Genomic DNA, 19168 nt, shown 5'->3' with positions numbered 1-19168 from the left:
CCAAATCTCATGAATGATTAAAGGAAGTTCTATAATGCAAATGTTTTATATAACTGGTTTGTGGCAGGTTTGCCACACAATATCATCACAACCCATATCATGCAGATTCTTTCATTAAGGTGCTTTTTAGCTGTTAAGATTTGGCAACACTTCAGATTTAACACTACTTTAAGAACCGTTCGAATGAAATTATTTAAATCATTGTTTTATCAAACTTTCTGAATAAGAGTATGGTTGATGTCATTCTAAATAGGGCGAGGACAGTGGTTATTTTTGTAGCAATGAATTTTTTTTTAATCTTAGTTCATTAATTTCTCCCTCCACATTACACAGCTCCCTTTGGAAAAAGAGTTCGCTCAATTATTATTTCTGTATCTTTGGAATAAAATACCCAGGTGAACAACGGAATGGGAATGAGATACCACAAAGAGACAGTGATATTTCACTAATTCTACTACAGAAGAAAGAAAATTAAAAATGACTTGCGCCACTGTGATGACCCATATTATAAATTATAAGACACTATTTAGCAGTGTTATGTTTCTTAATATAGTTGGTGAAGGGTTTAAACTTAATAGGTTAATACACTGTTCTATCTCTTTTTGTTCTCTTTCTTCATTCCATCTTTCTCTCTTTTTAAAATTTCTGCACATGTTTTTATATGAAATTCAATATTATAATTAATATACTTGGTTCAGACTCTGTATGGCTCAGTGCAGACTCTTTTGCATGATTGATTAAAGAGGAAAGCTATTGCTTGTTCGTTCACACATGTAACAAGTCCCATGCAAGTCCTACTGTATTAAATCAGGTACCCGATGACAGCACATTGACACTTGAAAATCTATGAGCTGTTTGTGTGCAATTGTAGAAATAAAACTTTCCACAGTGACACTTTTATATTTTCACTCCTAAGTTATTTTGCTGAGCTAATACTTCACAGTAAAATGTACACCAATTTGCAAAATCCCAAACTCTCACTGGCGAAACAAATGTAGCTTGGGTGGCAGAACTGCAACATCATAAATATTAAACATTATAAATTAATTTGAATTCATTGTACAATTATATAAAAGAATGGTCATTAAATTATCCATGTGAGAATGCCCCTTGCCTTGTTCAGGTATAGATTACTGGAGACAGTTTAGATTACTTGTTGTAGAGGGCGACATCTACTTGATTAACCAATGAAAGCCCTTCATGAAGTCATGCTGAACTCTACCATCCAAACTCTGACATTTTAGCGACACTTCCCTGACACTTATCACCTCTATGACATGTTGTGTCTTCCTATGAAGTTATAGTCATTATTGACAAGAGTTTCCTTTTATAAAAGCAGTAAACACGGCCTGACTCAAGTTCTGTATTCAGCAGAGAAACAGCAGAGAGCATTTATTTTCTCACTTTTGCTATGACAATGTAATATTCTACGCATCAGCAAATGCTTTGGTCTACCCTCTTGCATTTGTTACCATAGTGCTGTTCAAGTATATAAAAGAAATTATTGAAATTTGTAACTGTACTGAAACCAAACTAACTTATACAGTTACAAACTATGAGTGAAAGGAATGTACTCAGCCTTTAGTGAACAGTAAATTTTCATGACTTGGACGTGCCGGTGTTGGACTGGGGTGGTCAAAGTTAAAAATCCCATAACACCAGGTTATAGTCCAACAGGTTTAATTGGAAGCACTAACTTTCAGAGTGCTGTTCTTTCATCATCAACCATCTGATGAAGGAGTGGCACTCTGAAAGCTAGTGCTTCAGAATAAACCTGTTGGACTCTAATCTGGTGCTGGATGATTTTTAACTTTGTAAATTTTCAATAAGCTTTTCAATTTGGTGTTTAATTAAAGTACTGCTGGTTTCCAATTTTGCATATTTGGCCAAACAGCATTATGGATTAATTTATGTTATGCTGTTGTTGTGAAATTAACTTTGGTTTATGGGGAGTTAAACACTTAATTATTCAGATTTTTGATGCAGACCTTCTAAGTGAATTAGCAGGTTAAATTTGGATGTAATCTCTCCTCAGCAGCCATTTCAGACCCTGCCCAATTTGTTCCATTGACTTCAGTGGGGGATATATTTGGATGGGTAGATGATCTTCTTGGCAAGGTAACTATCTCTTACTATCTGTTGTATGTGTACCTTTCTATTTAGAGTTCACCTTTGAGGATTCCATGTGTTACGTGTACACAATATTGAGACTTTGACCAACAGTTAGTCTGCTGTGGGTTTATGAGCTGCACAGAGAAATCAGTTGGCATGTTATTATGCCTGCTTCATAACTTATTATAATATAAATATTATGATGGTCAAATAATCATTGGAGTTTCTCATCGACAGCAGGTGAAATCCCCAATGCAGCTGACTCTTGGAGTGGCTCAGGAAATTGAAAATCCTGTAGGGAATTTCCTTGCATCTGAGACCTTCAAAATGCCCATTAAAATCAGTGAATTCAGAGGACTCCAATTATGTATGCTTAATATCTACCCAGGAAGCAATAACAGATCAAAAATCGACTTTAGTTCCTTGGTAGCTATTAAATTGAATCCATGCATTACCAATGATACTCCTCCCTTTGCTAGAACTGACAGACCCCCAATAACAAATTGACCTGCTGAAACAAAGACCAATCTCCCAATCCAACTCTTCCATCCAACCCAACAAATCTTGAAACACCAGATCCCAAATGGTAGTGCGAACACAGACTTTGTTTCAGTTACATCGATATATACCTTCAGGATACAAGTGGCACTTTTCCTGCTACTGTCCATGACTGATATTAAAACATCTTTATAGACTGCTGTTCCTGATCTGATGCCTACCCCACGCAATCTCTTATCTTACCCTAATACTTTTCCAAATACCTATCACCCTAGCTATCTCAACCACCTCTAACACTACCTACCTCCAAAACTGGTACCTACTCCTGGCACACGACCCACCTAGTACACTAGCTTCTTTATAAGGGTAAAAATCTTCGAGGAGAAAGTGAGGACTGCAGATGCTGGAGATCAGAGCTGAAAATGTGTTGCTGGAAAAGCGCAGCAGGTCAGGTAGCATCCAAGGAGCAGGAGAATCGACATTTCGGGCATGAGCCCGACGTTTCGGGCCCTTCTTCCTGAAGAAGGACTCATGCCCGATACGTCGATTCTCCTGCTCCTTGGATGCTGCCTGATCTGCTGCGCTTTTCCAGCAACACATTTTCAGCTCTTTATAAGGGTAAGCTTACATACTTACCCTTATAAAGTAGCTGGCTTGTTGCTAGATATTTAAACCAAAGAACAGAGCATGCCGACTCCTCCAAAATGGGGATGGTTTTGACAAACTTCCCTTCCATTACTAGGTTAGTGAGTTCTTGAACTGGCTCAAAACAAGAGTTGTAACATGTTCAATATCCAGTCCAGGAATATCGACATAACAGTCCTCTGAAGGTAGGAGGCCTTCTTAGGCTTTGATATTCCAGTTAAGATTAAAGTGTTTACCTGTTTTCAATAAACCAACCCAATTGATTGATTGATCATTAAGCTATTGTTGTTTACATGACATTATGGAGGTGGAAATGTTGAAAATAATCCTCTCAGCTTCTGCCTGGCAGTGGAAGTGGGGAAAGAGGGAATTGTGTAGTTGTATGTTACGCTTCCAAGAAACTAGATGTGACAACTCATTGACAGAAAATGTGTAATAATTCAGATTGCCAACACACTCCCAAGTCTTTCCTGCAATTAACTCACAAGTACACATCGAAATGTGTATTCACCTACCACCTTTAACAAGGTAATATTTAAGACTACTCATCAAAAAGGATATACTGAAACTGATGGACATACAGAAGAGGTTCATTAGGTTGATTCCAGAGTTGACAGGGTTGGATTATGAGGACAGATTGAGTTGACTGGGACTTTGCTCATTGGAACTTTGAAGAATGAGGGGAGATCTTATAGAAACATATAAAATTATGAAGGGAATAGATAAGAAAGAAACAGCAAGATTGCTTCCAGTGGCAGGTGGAACTAGAACTAAGAGACAGAGCCTCAAAATAAAAGGAAGCAGATTTAGGACTGAACTGAGAATGAACTTCTTCACCAAAGGGTTGTGAATCTGTGGAATTCCCTGCCCAGGGAAGCAGATGAGGCTGTTTTGTTGAATGTTTTTAAGACGAAGATAGATTTTTGAATAGTAAAGGAATTTAGCATTACAGTGAGTGAGTGGTAAGTGGAACTGAGTCCATGAAAAAAAACAGCTGTGATCTTATTGAATAGTGGAGCAGGTTTGAGGGGCCAGATGGCCTACTCCTGCTCCGAGTTCTTAAATTCTAAAATTACATCGCAGGAGCTGTTTCATATTTTGACACTGTATGCTTTCCTTTATTGGTCAGAGAATTGATTATAGGATTTGGGAGGTCGTGTTGCAGCTGTACAGGACATTGGTTGGGCCACTTTTGGAATGTTGTGTGCAATTCTGGTCACCCTCCTAAATGAAGAATGTTGTGAAACTTGAAAGGTTCAGAAAATATTTACCAGGATGTTGCCAGAGTTGGAGGTTTTAAGATATAAGGAGAAGCTGAGTAGTGAGCTTTGAGAAGATTTGTAGCTCAGGTTGGGTTCTGGATGTAGGTTTGCTTGCTGAGCTGGAAGGTTCATTTTCAGACGTTTCGTCACCATACTACGTAACATCTTCAGTGAGCCTCTGGCCAAAGCACTGCTGATGATTCCTGCTTTCTATTTATATGTTTGGGTTCCTTTAGGTTCGTGATGTCACTCCCGGTAGTGATGTTATTTCCTGCAGTGATGTCATTTCCTGTTCTTTTTCTCAGGGGATGGTAAATGGGGTCCAAGTCAATGCTTATGTTGATATCAACAAACACATTGACTTGGACCCCATTTACCATCCCTGAGAAAAAGAACAGGAAATGACATCACTGCAGGAAATGACATCACTGACCCAAAGAAACCCAAACATATAAATAGAAAACAGGAATCATCAGCAGTGCTTCTTCCAGAGGCTCACTGAAGATGTTACGCAGTATGGTGATGAAACGTCTGAAAACGAACCTTCCAGCTCAGCGAGCAAACCTACATTCAGAAGCTGAGTAGGCTGGTACAGTTTTCCCTGGAGTATAGGAGGTTGAGGGGTGACCTTGTCGAGGTTTATAAAATCATGAGGGTCATGGAGAGGTTAAATAGACAAGGCCTTTTCCCTGGGGTGGGGAAGTCCAGAACTAGAGGGCATAGGTTTAGAGTGAGAGGGGAAAGATTTGAAAGGGACCTGTGGGGCAACGTTTCTCATGTAGACGGTGGTGAATGAGCTGGTGAATGAGCTGCCAGAGAAAGTAGTGGATGCTGATATAATTACAACAATTAAAAGACATCTGGATGACTTTATGAATAGGAAGGGTTGGGGGGCTATGGGCTAAGTGCTGTCAAATGGGACTAGATTAGGTTAGGATATCTGACGAGTCATAGATGTTTTGGACCGGAGAGTCTGTTTCCACGCTATACACCTCTATGACCCTATGAGTGATAAATGGGTATATCAAGACAGAGGATCAAACAATTTGTCAAATACCTAGATTTTAAAGAGAGTCTTAAATAATTAGTAAGGATAAAGGTTTGACAGCTTTTCCAGCTAAACACTAACTGGCTTGGTGCCTAATGATAGCCCAAATGGGAAAACCGAGACGTTCCAAATCTTGAAAAGCCAGATCCCAAGTAATAGTGCAGGAATAGATTTAGTTTCATTTCTATCGGTGTATACATTCAGGGTAAAAATACCACATTTCCTCCTAACTGCCTGTGACTAATATTAACACACTTTATAAACATAGAAATGCAAATTACTTTCAGTACCTCTCATTAAAAGAAAGGTCTATGAAATGGAAAGTAGTTGCAAAAATTAAAGCATGTTAAACTGCAAAACATACATGGGTCAAAAAAATTGTACCCAAAGATATATATGGAAAAGAAAGTGGAACATGTGTCATAGCGTAACAGATTTGTTCCATTAAAATTGTTAGAATGTTAATACAGCTTTGCTGCATATAATTTAACATTTTTTTTTAAAATGTTATTTTAAGCTTACAAACCCTGGGAATGAAAAGTGGGAAATAATAGTGTTGAGGGGTTGTGTAAATTTCCAGTAACTCTGTCTGAAGTCAATTGATCTAGCTTATAGCTTTAGCAATCGCCATGGTTACACAACATGAAACCCTTGGATCTGACCAAATGAAAAGAAATGAATAATAGTTGCCATGGAAAAAATGATGGACCGTGTCTTTATGACTTCAGCTTGGGACCTGACATAAATCAGGTTGTTTAATGACATTAAGCAGTAGTAAAACATACTGCAAAATGACAAGTGGAAAATGTATTTATATTTGAAGAATCGGTATAGCAGCGTGATGTTGCAAAGAAAGTGATTTATTTCCCATTACATTTCAAACCTGTATTGAAGCCATCAGCTCAAATGATCAAAATAAACAAAGAGCTACAGACGCTGGAGAGCTGAAACAAACAAAAATAGAAAGGACTGGAGAAACTCAGCAGATCTGGCAGCATCTGTGAAGGGAGAAAACAGAATTAATATTTTGAGGGTTACTAGACTCAAAACATCAACTTTGTTTTTCTCTTCACAGATACTGCCAGCTCAAATGATTCATCACTTCAATCATTTGTTCCATCAAGGTATTTTACATACCACATTTATCAGAGTGAGGAATACAATTGAATTCAGCTGGTCACTTCCTGATTGTTTGCACCTTTCTTCCCTGTTATTGCTTTCTCAGGTGAATGCAGTTGTTCTTGTGTTGTAACCAGCACACAGCATATAAAATAACAGGTTGCTTGGAGGATCAAGAAAGCTGCTTAGTCTTAGACCATTGGCTATGCTGCCCTCAAAAGCAAGGGAAAGCAATTTGCAAGCACCATCTATTTTAATTGATGCCATCACCCCTCCCCCCACGCCCCCCCAACCCCCAGCCTCCCTGCCATGCCTGAAATCCCCGTTTTTCATGTTCCTGTAGCGTGGTAGGTTTGGAAACTTGATGGAGTAGAAGAATTCGAGTCATGTATTCATAGAGTTGGTACAGCATGGAAACAAACCCTTCAGTCCAACTCGTCCATACCGACCAGGTATCTGAAACTGATGCAGTCTCATTTGCCAGCATTTGGCTCATATTCCTCTAAACCGTTCTTATTCATGTACCCATCCAAATGCCTTTTAAATGTTGTAATTGTACCTGCATCCTCTGGTTGCTCTTTCCATATCCTCTGTGTGAAAACGTTGCCCCTCAGGTTCCTTTTAAATCTTTCCACTTTCACCGTAAACTTCTGCCCTCTAGATTTGGACTCCCCTACCCTGGGAGAAAGACCGTGGCTATTCACCCAATCCGTGCCCCTCATCATTTTATAAACTTTTTAGAGGTCATCCCTCAGCCTCTGATGTTCAGGGAAGACAATCCCAGCCTATTTAGCCTGTCTCTATAGCTGAAACTCTCCAATCCGGAACATCCTTCACAATCATTTTTACACCCTTTCAATTTTAACAACATCTTTCCTATAGCAGGGAGACCAGAACTGACACAATATTCTAAAAGTGACTTCACCAATGAACTGTACAGCTACAACATGTCATCCCAACTCTTATACTCAATGCACTGACCAGTGAAGGCAAGCATACCAGAGGTCTTCTTCACCATCCTGTCAACCTGTGACTCCATTGTCAAGGGACTATGCATCTGCACCCCAAGGTCTCTTTTTGTTTGGCATGATTCCCCTGGACTCTATCATTAACTGTATTAGTCTTGCCCTGGTTTGTCTTACCAAAATGCAAAAACCTCACATTTATCAAAATTAAACTTCTTCTGCCACTCTTCAGCCCTTGGCCCATCTAATCAATGTCCCATTGTACCTTGAGATAATCTTCTTTGTCCACTACAACACCAATTTTGGTGTCATCTGCAAACTAGTATACATAGCTCCTATATTCACATCCAAATCATTTATGTAAATGTTGAAAAGCAGTGGACCCAGCACCGATCCTTGTCGCACACTGCTGTTCACAGGTCTCCAGTCTGAAAAGCAACCTTCTACCACCACTCTCTGTACTGTGCCTTCAATGCCCATTTTGGATCTAATTGGCTAGCTCCTCTTGGATTCCACGCGATCAAACTTTGCTAATCAGTCTACCATGCAAAACCTTGTCGAACGCCTTGCTAAAATCTATATATACAAAGTCTACTACGCTGCCTTCGTCAATCTTCTTTGTCACCTCTTCAAAAACTCAATCAAATAAGCAAAATATGATTTCCCACGCACAAAGCCATGTTGACTATTCATAATCAGTCCTTGCCTTTCCAAATGCATGTAAATCCTGTCCCTCAGAATCCCATCCAACATCAGCGGCATGATGGCACAATGGTTAGCACTGCTGCCTCAAGGTACCAGGGACCTGTGTTCATTTCCAACCTCGGGCGACAGTCTATGTGGAGTTTGTACATTCTCCCTGTGTCTGCATGGGTTTCCTTCCACAAATGGGAATTGGCTGTGCTAAATTGCCTATAGTGTTCAGGGACTTATAGGTTAGGTGCATGAGTCAGAGGTAAATGCAGGGGAATGGGTCTGGGTGGGAAAGTCTTCGGAGGGTCAGTCTGGACTTGTTATGCCAAAGGGTCTGTTTCCCCACAGTAGGAATTCTATTTCTGAACTTACCCACCACTGATGTCACACTCACCAGTCTATAGTTCCCTAGTTTTTCCTTACTATCTTTCTTAAATAATAGCACCAATTAACTACCCTCCAGTCTTCTGCCACCTCACCCTTGTCTATCAATGATACAAGTGTCCCAGCAAGGGGCTAAGCAATTACTTCCCTAGCTCGCAGAAAATTCTGGGAAACACCCAATCAGGGCCTCAAGATTTCTTTATGCTGTTTAAGACCTCCAGCAAGTCTTCTTCCATAACGTGGACACTTTTCAAGCCATCACTATTTATTTACCCAACTTCCCTCGCTTCCATGTGCTTCTCTACAGATAATACTGATGGGAAGTATTCATTTTGTATCTCACCCATCTCCTGTGCTTCCACACAGATAGCCTCATTGATCTTTAAGGGACCTTATTCCCTTCTTAATTTCTTTTTTGCTCTTAATGTATTTGTAGAATTTCCACCACCTTAGTTTTTTTGGTAGCGGTGAATTATAAGTGTAATTATAAGTGGAGCAAGTTAAGCTTTAATGAGATGCAAATACTTTGAAATAAGACAGTTGTCACTCAAAGGGGAGATATTGAAAATGCCATTTACGTCTTGAGAGGAGATATCTACAATATTTTTCTTAACGTCAAGACATGGATTCTTTCATTCTCACCGCGACACCTATAATATTCTCATCAAGGAAGGGAAAGTTCCTCCTACTGATGTTACCATGACATCTCCATCGAATCTTTGTAAAGCATTCGGGAACAGTGGCAGAGTATAGTAAATATAAGTATTTTGTTCATACTGATACTGTGCTATGCTTGGTAATTTGCTCATCTTTGTAGAAATTCTAAACACATTCAGATCACTCAAACGAATCAGGAACTTCACCAGTTATTACTGTCCTCCCACTACACCAGAAGTAGAAAAATTAGTTCAATTAAATTATATCTTAGAGTTCTTGTCCCTAGGTAGAGTTGCTTCACAGCATGAATATTAAAAAAAAATTGGCTTAAACTCATTTGCCAATTCGAGGCCCTGAAATAAACGTTCTATTTAGATCTTTTTAAAATTCTTTGTTATGAGTCTAAACAAATGTGATGACATATCTTTACAATATCATTTAAAATAACAGTGAATTCTGTCCCCTCCAGAGCTTTATCACTGTCTGCAGAGATATTTATGGTCTAATGGATAAATGCAATGGCGACTCTCTGAGAATATGCAGTGTACTAATGGTGATTATATACGCAGTTGAAAGGGAGGCAGAGTGCTGCAGATGCTTTATACAGGTAGAAGCACGCGCATACAAATAAAATGCAGCTGTATAATGCATGAAAGATGTGATGCTGATGGATTAGAGACATCACTGACTATATATGAATATGGTGCCTGACATGCTTCTTCACGGCTGAAGGTCTGAATTCTTCCAGGAAAAAAAACCATTGACAGTGTCTACTTTAAAGCTGTAATTTGGCAGTATTCACTGACATGGAAAGACTGGATTACATTTTGCAATTCTGCTGGGAGCATTTGATGGAGCCAAAGTGCTCTCGGGTCAATCTGCTCATCACGTTGGTGAGAAATGAACTGGCCTCCTCCAGACGGTTCTCTAGATAAAGACATTCACAGTTCCTACTATTATCTCGGGGAGAAAATGGCTGTCTATCTTGTTTATATCAACCCTGATAAAACTGACTAAAGAGACAATTCTGGATGCTGTCACATAACTGTTAACACTTGCAGCAGTAAAGAATGTTAATATATCGTACGAGTGCTCTATGAAATAAATAGTGACTTCTAGTATTGTCATACACAGTGTAAGATTCACCTACTTAATAACCCATTGCCAAACATCCTACCACAAAATGGACCATGGTTCATTTGTTGCTTGAACACTTTTGCAGTTTGCCTGAACTCTCTTTAAAACAACCCATAAATCAACTAAACACATGCAATGGCAGAGCAGTTATATAATGATACGCAACTCCCATCCATCTATATTTATTGATCAATTGTTTTCACTTGCTGTGTGGCCCTCAGGAGAAATCTGTGAAATGATATTGTCTCTTAATATGACTATGATTTATTGCTGATCCAACCAGGAACAACGAGTACTGATCTGCTTTTATATGGTTACTCTTCTATAGATTTGACAGCCAAACAACATTCCTATTCTAAATACAACAGCAAAGTGGGCTATCAAATGGCACAGACTTGTTGGCTTTCTTGCAATAATTGTGACCAATTAATTTCATGCAGTCTGGCTCAAATGTAAAACCCCAAATTGGTTTGAACTGCAATGACTTGAGACCCAATTTAAAACACGCCATTAGATAAAATGTTAATCAAAGATGCTGCCATTTTAAATGCATCCATTTTAGGTTGTGGTCTACCCAGAGCGGAGATTCCAGGCTTTGGTGAGGCAGTGGCGGCAGCAGATCCATGGTCTCCTGATGGCAGTAAGCCGTGAGTGGGGACTCCTGGTTATCGGTGAGGCAGTAGGGGCAGCCCCTGGTTGTGGTATGCCCAGAGCCAGCGACTGCTGGCTATCGGACAGGTGATAGTAACAGCAGTGCTGGGGGCTCCTCACTGCAGGGCGAGCATGGATCCAACACAGGTTCTGGTGTTGGAGGCTCATTGGCAAGGTGGGCACAGCGACAATGAGATGGTACCTGAAGAGTGGCAACTCTGATGGTGGGTCTGGTGCAGGCAGCGGGATGGCATCGCAGGTGTAGTTCATCAGCCAGCTTAGAGCTCAGGACTAATGGCAGAGGCAGTTGAATGAAGATGGACTCTCTTTCAGCTATATCTTTTTCTTCTTAAACTATTCAAAATGGCGCTGGATTGTGATGACAGTTGAAGTTTTTCACTGTATTTTACTGCATTGTTCATTGTAGAGTACAAGTGACAATAAATGATCATTCATTTAGAGGTAGGTGATCTCTTTTTCAGACCTGTAAAATTGACACCTGTGGTATAATGAGGGTAAAATTTACAAGCCGTTCACAATACTAGACCCAACACTGGAACCAGGTGGCCAGCATGAGAAGGACAAGGAATACATGTCAGTTTAATGTTTCTTGTGTCTTCTGAACTTTAGTGGTATGTGTCTCATCTCTGTACTGCTGCTGTAGGCATGGTGTCATTTACTAGGGCGCCCAGTGCTACCATCTACTTCTAGCCTTTCCTCAATTGAGACACCCTACGTGAGAGTCCCCAACACGTAGGCTGCGAAGAAACATCAGCATGACCCCAGTTGTGAAGAGAGATTGGATGGACTGGGGTTGATTCCTTAGGGTAAAGGATTTTGAGAGGGAAATGATTTAGATGTGTAAAATTATGAAGGACATAGACAGGGTAGATGGGAAGAAATATTTTCCCTTGATGGCGGGAGGGATCAATGATATAAGGTAAGGGACAGGAGACTTAGAGGAGATGTGAGAACAACTTTTTCCTCCCAGAGAGTGGTGGGAATCTGGAATTCACTGCCTCTCAGTGTGGTAGAGGCAGGAACTCTCAGAAATTTTGAAAAGTACATAAATGTATATTTGTAATGCCAAGGCATATAATGCCATGGGCCAAATCACTGGAAAATGGGAATAGAATAATTAGGTAGCTGTTTTGACTGGTATAGTTGCAATGGGCTGAAGGGCCTTTTTTCTGTTGTAGAGTTCTATGACACAATTCATCTCTACGATGTAATTTGGGCCTCAGAGATCCAGGCAATGGGTTTGTTCCATTACATTAACATTACACTGTTCATGTGTGGGAATAGGGTTGGAAGCAAAAGTTTCGTGTACACATGTAGCACCATAGACACCATGCTAAATAGCAGGTTAGGGAATGCTGGGAGCTAAGACAGGATGATTTCTACATTCTCAAGATTTCCAGTGTCATTGGATGCCATAGACATTGCTGCATGTAGCCCCATGATTTTGAGAGTCATCTCCTTCATAAGTCACAGAAGGTCATGTGTCCTTGATTCCCTACTTTTGCTCCCAGTTCTGCTCTGCTCCATTCTATTGTGTGCCATTGTGATCTGCAAGAGGGGAGGGTAGAACTTCAGTGGTTGTATAGTTCTGACATTAGTGGCGCATCTGACAGAGCTGAAGAGATGGAGGTATGTGGAGGCAGTGAGAGGTGTGTATGAGGATGACAACTTTGAAAGACTGTGAGATGGAGCATCCGGATGTTTAACATAAATGCTGAGCACCAGGCACTGTTACTGGGTGAGTAAAGAAGGATCTGAGCATTCAACAATGCGAGAAAGTGGTGGCATCTTGGATGGAGGATGTAGTGAGAAGATGTATTCATTGTTAGCGATGACAAGGCAAACAGAGGCAAACATCCTAGGACAAGCCAAACAGAGACATGCATGAGAATTCCTAGAAGCATGGCATTCCAATTAGAACTCTATCAACTTTGACTTGGATCCCATTTACTACCCCGTGAGAAAAATAACAGGAAATGACATCATCACAGGAAATTATGTCACCACAGGAAATGGCATCACCAGGGAAACCTAAACACGTAAATAGAAAGCAAGCCATGCCACCAGTGCTTCATCCAGAAGCTCACTGATGACGTTACCTAGTATTCATTGTCCTTGATTAGTTGCATAGGATTATTGGACAGTGGTCCACTTGGGCCTCCTGGTCAACTGTTGAATTACAGCATGTCTTCTTCTTGAATGACTTCAATGCCTTATCTCTCACCCTGGAATCCCCACCTTGTCCTGTGGTGGACTAGTTTCTCTACATTAAACTTCGGCATCATTTAGATAAATAATTTGGATAGGAATATAGGAAGCATGGTTAGAAAGATTGCAGATGATACTAAAATTGGTCACGTAGTGGACAGTGTAGAAGGTTATCTAAGAGTACATTGTGATCTTGATCAACTGGGCCTAGGAGTGGCAGATAGAGTTTACTTTTGATAAATGCGAGGTGTGGCAGTCTGGTAAGGCAAGCAAAGGCAGGACTTACACAGTTAATGGTAGGGTACAGGGAAGTGTTGTTGAACAGAGAAACATAGGGGTTCAGGTACATAATTCCTTGAAAGTGGAGTCACAGGTAGACAGGGTGGTGAAGAAAGTGTTTGGCAGACTTACCTTCATTGGTCAGAGCATTAACAATAGGAGTTGGGATGTCATGTTGCAGTAATACAGGACATTGGTAAGGCACTTTTGGAGTACTGTGTACAGTTCTGGTCACCCTGATAAAGGATGGATATTATTAAATTGGAAAGGATGCAGAAAAGATTTACAAGGATGTTACCGGGACTTGAAGGTTTGAGTTATAAGGAAACTAGATAGACTGGGTTTTTTTTTCCCCTGGAGTATAGGAGGTTAAGGGATGACTTTATAGAGGTTTATAAAAATCATGAGGGGCATAGATAAGGGGAATAGCAATGGTCTTTTCCTCAGGGTAGAGCAGTTTAAAACTAGAGGACATAATTTTAAGGTGAAACGAGAAAGACTTAAAAGGTACCTGAGGGGCAACTTTTTCACACAGAGCGTAGATTGTATGTGGAATAAAATGCCACAGGAAGTGAAAGTTGTGGGTACAGGTACAACATTTAAGAAGCATTTGGACTGGTACATGAATTGGAAAGCCTTAGATAGATTATAGTCCAAATGTAGGCAAATTGGGCTAGTTTAGTTTTGGAAGCTTAGTTGGCACGGACAAATTGGATCTAAGGTTCTGCTTCCATGCTGTGTAATTGTATGACTCTATAACCAGCATCAAGAGTAGCTCAAAGACTGCTGCACATATTCTTAGGAGAATCCTGAGTTCTCTGCTGAGCACAGAGGCACCTAACAGGAATGCAAAAGAAACTGATCCACTCACAAAGGACTTTGCTCACTCCTACACTATATGGCCATGAGGTGGGAGTGCAACATTTCTGTGTTGCTCACCTATAACAGGACTATACAGGAAGGTTGTGAATTGCAACTCCTGTGTCCAATGCAATGGAATAGATGAATATTTGACCTTCATGACCCTCTAGAGTAGGCTTACCTCCCATACAGGGATTTCACGTTTGAGCTATTAAATGTAATAACAATATTTTTAAAGTTTCTGCACAGGATATGGACCTCCCCTTGATTTTTACCCCCCCCTTGAACTATTTCAGAGGGCTACAAAGAATCAATCACATTACTCTGGATCTGAAGTCATATACCAGGTAAGGATAGCAGATTTCCTTCAATATAGGACAATAGTGACTCAAATGGGTTTTTACAATCATTGATAATGATTACATAGTGGCCATTAAGCTAGCTTTTAATTCCAGATATGATTTAGAGGTGCCGGTGTTGGATTGGGGTGTACAAAGTTAAAAATCACACAAGACCAGGTTATAGTCCAACAGGTTTATTTGGAAGCACTAGCTTTCGGAGCGCTGCTCTTTCATCATACTGGTCTTGTGTGATTTTTAAATTTAATTCTAGAATTACTTATTGAATTTGAATTTCACAATCTACCAATGGTGTGATTTTAATCCATGTTCCCAGGCATTAGCCTGCGTGCCTGGATTACTAGTACGGTGACGTTATGACCATGCCATTGCATTACGACTGTAATCCTGAAAATAGAAACATTCTGTTTAAGATTTTGAACTTGCACTCATCAGAGAATCACAAGAGTATCAAATCTCAAAGACAATAACAATTTATGTGACATTAGAAGGAGGTGCTGATTGGTTGGCAAATTGACTCTTATTGATGAAGGCATTGACATGGAGAATGCAACAGGGAGCAGTTAACATTTGTTTAAGGTTTTGTTTAAATTCCAACTAGACAAATCAGAAGTATTTAGCAAGTATTGTCTAATTCACGATCTGGAATTGCATACAATGTTCAGCTCTTATATTCTGTGTTTTGCAAGCAGAGTATTACTGGGTATGGTCAGTAGTCTATCTGTCGTGAGCAGCCAAAGAAAAATAATGTTTCATATGGTCTACTGGTTATTGGGAATTATAACTTACATTCTGGGCCTCATACTGGCACTAAAATTCATACACACATTTCCCATTCTTGTGATCAGAAGAACATCTTTTTGGCTAATGTCAGCATCTTGTTGGAGACGTAATGTCATTGCATCGTATCAGAGTGAAATGCCTTGCATTACCTGTTCAAATGTTTCAGGCATCTTACTACTTTAGGGTAATTTGAGATAAACTAGCTACTTCTGAGGATCAAAAGTAGTTTCCTTAGGTCTGATCATAGGTTTGCGTGATATACAGATAGCCAATATCGAATCAGAAAGTCCATTATCCTTCAGGATAGCTTTGATGTTCCCTATTTCAGTATCAGTTTGCACAATAAACAAATGTCTTGGGCCCGATTTGGGAGGGTTCTATCAGGTTCGTGAATCATCTAAGGTGGAATAAAACAGTTCTTGCAGGTTCTGAAATATTAAATGAAATGACATTGTTTTTTGTTTCATGAAAGGAAACATTTATGTTTGGGCAGCTTTGCATGAAATCAAGTAGCAATACCATCTCCTGCAATTTAAGAAAAGCAGCTGCAGTTTGGTAGACATTTCCCAATTTCACTTATTCCCGGGTGCATAATCACTAATGTGAGACAGGATGTTGCACTTTGGCGGAGTGTAGAACGTGTGATTTTGGACTATTCTGTGTTAACCACATAGAAGAAAAACCCAATAGGGTGTAAAAGCTGGTCGGATCGCAGCCCTGCTAAGTTTGGTAGAGAGTTTAGTACAAAATCACAGCTGACTGCAAACTCAAACTTGATTAAGTGAAAGAATAGTTGAATGAGAAGGGTTGAACAATTAAAGGAATTTTAAGGAGATATGAGTCTTAGCTGCTGCCCAGAGAGTTGGAGAGAGCCCCTTAATATCTTTTCTCCCCCCATGGATCCCAAGGCTGGAGGTCCTGCTGGCTGAGAACCAATCAGAGGTTGCAATTTATTGATATTTGGGGACACCAGAGAGGTGAAGATTGCCAACGGTCCTACACCTATCCAAAGTTTGGGATTGAAGAGACATCCAAACACAAATTAGGGATTGTGGGCACAGACTAAAGGATTGGCGATCATGGGGAAAGTTTGGGCAGCAAGGCCGGGGAAAGTTGTTCTCAATGGGAGCCTCTTTTTAAAGCCAAGTACAACATTCAGGCACTGAGCACATTCAAGTGAGGATCCCCTCAGAGCCCACACACCAACACATTTATGTTTATTTGTCATGCTCCCTATATCGTGAACCCTTCCACCTACTGCTGGGTAAACACCAGCAGCAATGGTACAAGGTCCTGGATGATGTTAATCAGCCACTTAAAGGCCTGAATTGGCATCATGCCAGGAAAACCACCACGGACTTTCCCAACAGGACATTAATCGAGGAGGTGGGCTGGGACGCTGGTAGGATCCGCACCTTCCACATTTATAGCCCGTCACCAAACTTGTCATGGTGAAGGGCTCTTGCCTCCGCCCTTTAATATTAATGGTGGAGGAAATAGGCACACCTTAATCATTTGTATTCATCACAATAATGAGTGTCATTCCTCCTGCTGTCTTTGCTCTATTCATTTTGCTGAAAACATTTATTTAATTGCATCTGCCTTACAAATGGACTGTCCATCAGCCACTGTTAGATTCCACTCAAATGTGCATTGTATTCTGCCAAAACTGAAACTCTGTTTGAATGAAAGCTGCTCCAATCCAACTTTTCAATGAACTTGATTAAGTGAGAGCCTCCTAAGCATCATATTAAACTATCCTCCTTATGACTTATGGAGACTGTTGTATGTAATGCATATCATTACCTGGTGAGTAATGACTATCTGCTCTCTCATATGTGCATCAGTATGTTTCGCATCTGATTGAATGAGCACCCAGGCAGCAGTAAAACTATTCTGAAAGCTATCAAAAGGACCGCAACATCAATAGAAATGTCATGTCAAACACCAGAATGAAGTTGTAGAAGTTAGAAAACCAATAAGATGTCAACCAGCTGCCTAAAGTAAGTAATCTACATAGACTGGATGATATCTTTAAAGATTTCCATGTGCAAAGAGAGATTTCTGAATATCAATGTTATGTATTGTTTATCATGAGTTTGTACCTATATTTTCTCATTCAGTGTTCATAAATTTAAATTATAAACAGGATGAACATTTTCTATTCAACTGACTATGCATCTGACCTATATAAGGTGATTTCTCAACCATTAATTTTCCAGGCTTGTATGTTTACTCATCTCTATTCTGTCCTCATGACTCAGATCTTTGATGGTAGGAGTTGTTGCTCCTTGCATTGTCTCTAGAACCTGAAGCTTTCCCTTACTTCTCTGTGACAACAACCAGGCACACTTTTGTATGTACTCATTGGTTATAGCTTGAAGCAAAGAAAACAGTGAAAATAATTAGCATCTGATCACATTAGAGAGGGTAAAAACATAGAATCATACAGTGCAGAAGAGAACATTTGACGCATCGAGTCTGTGACAACAAAAATATACTACTATCCACACTACTCCCACTTTGCTGCATTAGGCCCATAGTCTTGAATGTTATGACACATCAATTGCTCATCCAAGTGCTTTTTAAAGGTTGTGAGGTTTCCTGCCTCAATTACCCTCCCTGGCAGCACAGTCCAGACCCTTACAATCATCTGTATGAAAAGACTTTTCCTCAAATTTCCTTTCAACATTTTACCTTTCACTTTAAAATTATCCTGCTTTGCTATTGATACTTTGACTCAGGGGAACAGCTGCTTTCTGTGTACCCTGTTCACGCCCCTTATTATCTTAGACACCTATATTTGGATTCCCACCCTCGCTGAGCTTATCCAGCCTTTCTTTCTCACTGAAATGTTCTATCCCAGGCAACATCCTGGTGAACCTTGTTTGCTTCCCCTCCAGTGCAATCATATCCTGTACTGACCAGAACTGCACTCAGTCCTCCTGCTATGGCCTAACCAAAGTATTGTCCAGCTGCAACATGACTTTCCTACATATATAAAGGCAGTAGGAGTATACTTAAGAGGGAAATCAAGGGGTCTAAAAGGGGACATGAGATAGCTTTGGCAAGTAGGGTTAAGGAGACTCCAAAGAGTTTTTACAAATACATTAAGGACAAAATGGTAACTAGGGAGAGATGAGGGACCCTCAAAGATCAGCAAGGCAGCTTTTGTGTGGAGCCACAGGAGACGGGGGAGATACTAAACAAGTATTTTGCATCAGTGTTTATTGTGGAGAAGGGCATGGAAGATATAGAATGTAGGGAAATAGATAGTGACATCTTGAAAAATGTCCATATTACAGTGGAGGAGATGTGGGATGACTTGAATTGCATAAGGGTAGATAAATCCCCAGGATCAGATCAGGTATACCCCAGAAATCTGTGGGAAGCAAGAGAAGTGATTGCTGGGCCCCTTGCTGAGATATTTGTATCATCGATAGTCACAGATGAAGTGCCGGAAGACTGGAGGTTGGCGAATGTGGT

General features: G+C 40.2%; 1 long non-coding RNA gene across 2 annotated transcripts in view; it reads left to right on the top strand.

The window, feature by feature from the left end:
* The first annotated feature begins 6639 nt into the window (after positions 1 to 6639).
* Positions 6640 to 19168, top strand: part of LOC122554219 — a 25182-nt gene continuing 12653 nt past the window's right edge. The window contains exons 1-3 of one of the 2 annotated variants that reach the window (XR_006312943.1): positions 6640 to 6689; positions 14837 to 14887; positions 17530 to 17685. This is a non-coding gene — a long non-coding RNA (uncharacterized LOC122554219). Of the gene's footprint in view, positions 6690 to 14463; positions 14888 to 17529; positions 17686 to 19168 lie in introns of those variants that run through there. The other variant, XR_006312942.1, reaches the window with a different exon arrangement.

This window comes from Chiloscyllium plagiosum, chromosome 11, assembly GCF_004010195.1.
Source record: "Chiloscyllium plagiosum isolate BGI_BamShark_2017 chromosome 11, ASM401019v2, whole genome shotgun sequence".
Taxonomy (NCBI): domain Eukaryota; kingdom Metazoa; phylum Chordata; class Chondrichthyes; order Orectolobiformes; family Hemiscylliidae; genus Chiloscyllium; species Chiloscyllium plagiosum.
Note: the sequence above shows the minus strand (reverse complement) of the source record. Positions and strands in the feature narration are given on the sequence as shown.